Here is a 2,955-nt window from a genome sequence, read left to right as displayed (position 1 = left end):
TCGCCTCTCATCGCATGTCGCGGAATTCAATCTGCTGTCTCCTAGTCAATCTGCGTATCGGAAGAACTACTCGACTGAGACTTCCCTGCTTTCCATCCAGAACGACCTACTAGTCGCTGCGGATGCTGGTTTGGGTAGTGCGCTCCTCCTCTTGGATCTCAGCGCCGCATTCGACACGGTTGACCACCATATTCTGATTGAGAGGATGGCTACAACTTTCGGTGTCTCTGGATCTGACTTAAACTGGTTCCGGTCCTACCTCTTTGGCAGAACCCAATCGGTGAAGGCGCTTGGAGTTACATCATTCCCGGTACCTCTTCCGTTTGGCGTTCCACAAGGATCTGTTCTGGGTCCATGTCTTTTTAACATCTACACCAGTCCGGTTCCCGCCATTGCTGCTGTCCACGGGGTTAAACTCAAGCAGTTTTCTGACGACACCCAAGGGTACGTCCACTTCCACCTTGATTCTCATCATCAGACTATGGCTCTTGGATCTCTCTCCGCCTGTTCTGCGGATATCGAGGACTGGTTTACCGCCAATCGGGTGAAGCTTAACTTCGGAAAGAGTCTGCTACTTTATACCATTCCACCACGTAAAGCCTCGGCCATTGTACTCTCTCCACTTGTTGTTGGTGACTCTGTTCTTCCCCCTTCTAATCAAGCTCGCAATTTGGGTGTAACTTTTGATAGTGAACTCACAATGGTCCCTCATGTAAATGGCATTTGTAAATGTGCTTTCTTCCATCTCACCCTTATTGGTCGGATAAGGAAGTACCTTGATACAAAATCAGCCAAGTCCTTAGTTCATGCTCTTGTGCTTAGTAGACTTGATTATGCAAATTCTCTTTTGTTTGGCCTCCCGAAAACTCTGATGGTGAAACTGCAGCGCGTTCAGAACGCTGCTGCTAGGCTAGTTGTCGGTGCGGGTAGATATGGTCGAGTTTCTGATCATATCAAGAACCTTCATTGGCTGCCGGTCGAGCAGCGGGTTGTTTTCAAGACGGCGGTTTTGACGTTTCGTTGCCTGAATGATTCTGCCCCAGTTTATCTGTCTGATTTGGTCAAATTGTACAAGCCCACACGTGATCTTAGGTCTGATAATTCCCGTACCATTGTATCTCCACCTTTTCGACTTGCGAAGTATGGGGGGAGGTCCTTTACATGTGCTGCCCCGTCCATTTGGAATGCGCTCCCTCTTTCAGTGAGATCTGAGACTAACCAGCGACTATTCAAGTCTCGTCTAAAGACTCACTTATTTTCTCTGGCTTTTCCCCGCTGATAAATTTGTTAAATTGTGTGTCTATACTTATGAGCGTCATTAGATCTTTCATTATGGATAGTGCGCTATATAAATATTACAATACAATACAATACAATACAACCAAGATGAAAATCATCATCCTTTATTAGCATCTGCGGCATCAGCATCAGTGGTTACAACTCTTGCTCTCTCCATGGAAATTGAGAACTCATAATAAAGTAACTATGCACGAAAGTTTGATTGATATTGATATTTTTTTTGCAATTTCGCACTTCTCTTTCGGTAAGAAAATTTGCTCGATAACTGAGAATCAGATGGCAAATTAGGGTGATCTTCGCTGGGGAAGTTTTCGTTAATAATCTTAACAGTTTCTTTTGGTTTCAGTTACAAATTTTTTGCCGCTATGTTCCAAATGTACACACTGTACAGATCCGTTATTTTTTCTTATCTTGAAGCGGATTTCGGTGATTTTTGTTTCGTTTGTAGCCTATTTATTTCGACATTTGTGTCGTTTATATCGGGAGACCAAGTTCTTGCAGATATTCCATCTATATTGCTTCTCGCATTTTAGCTGAACTTTGTTTATAATTTTTTCTTCTTCTCCTATCTTATACAATTCAAATAAATCTGCGCGGTAATTTAGCACAAGCTTCCGTCTGTATATTTGTCCATTCTTGGGCCTTTAAGCCCATCCTCTTCGAAATTTACGGCACAGTAGAATCTTCAGAAAAAAAGACAGTTCTTCCAAGGAGCCATCTGTCCGATCCAATTGCATTACACCATTTAATTTCATATTCCATTCAGTTTCTAATGCGTAGCTAAACAGATTTGTCTTCCTTACCAGACATTTTTCAGAATCAGTTGATTTGCGAACATTTTTTGTCTATCTTTGTTGCCTGATACGTAATTGTTGTTGGAAATAATATAGGGGAGACTGGAGTATGCCGAGACCGATGGTCAAGAGGGACAGTGCGGAGAAAAATAGAAAATATTAATTAATTTAAATTTTTTTAGTGTAACATGTAAAAACATGTTATCTAATCGGGGTTGAAGTTTGGTGTGTTTTTGTCAATAACTGTAGTAAAAAAATCTATAAATCTCTAATAATTGAGAAAAAAACGGCTTTTCGATGTAAAAATTTTTCGCCACCATAAAAGGTTATAAAAAAAGGGAAAAAATAAAAAAAAATTCAAGCTATATTTACATGGAAAGAAACTTTGTTAATTTCTTTATCGTTTAAAAGAAAATTGGAATTTTAGACCCATTATTTTAGGAAATATGGACATTTTAAAAAGCACTGCAGCAAATTTTGCTGCAGTTGACATGGGCAGGGAACTCCGCCCTCAAATCGGGCGTAGCTAAGCTATTTTTTCATAAAATGCAAATCTCAGTTTACACGATAATTCATAAATTTTTTTACAGACATATAGAATCGATATAGGGAAACACGATTTCAATTTTTTTTTATTTTAACAAATTTTAAGGCTTATAAAAAAAACGTCCCCACCCCAACCCAAATTTTTGAAAACTTTGGCCGTCTCCTACGGGTAAACGGTTTACCCTGAAATTAAATAAAAAAATATGGAAGGTACCTTTACATGTGAAATACATAAAAATGTAAATAAAAATAAAATAGGGTGATTAAATTGGGAAATTGGGAGATATAGGGCTCTTTCACATCTGTTTTATTTAGC

Source organism: Daphnia pulex, chromosome 12, assembly GCF_021134715.1.
Source record: "Daphnia pulex isolate KAP4 chromosome 12, ASM2113471v1".
Classification (NCBI taxonomy): Eukaryota; Metazoa; Arthropoda; class Branchiopoda; order Diplostraca; family Daphniidae; genus Daphnia; species Daphnia pulex.
This window is presented reverse-complemented; position numbering follows the sequence as displayed.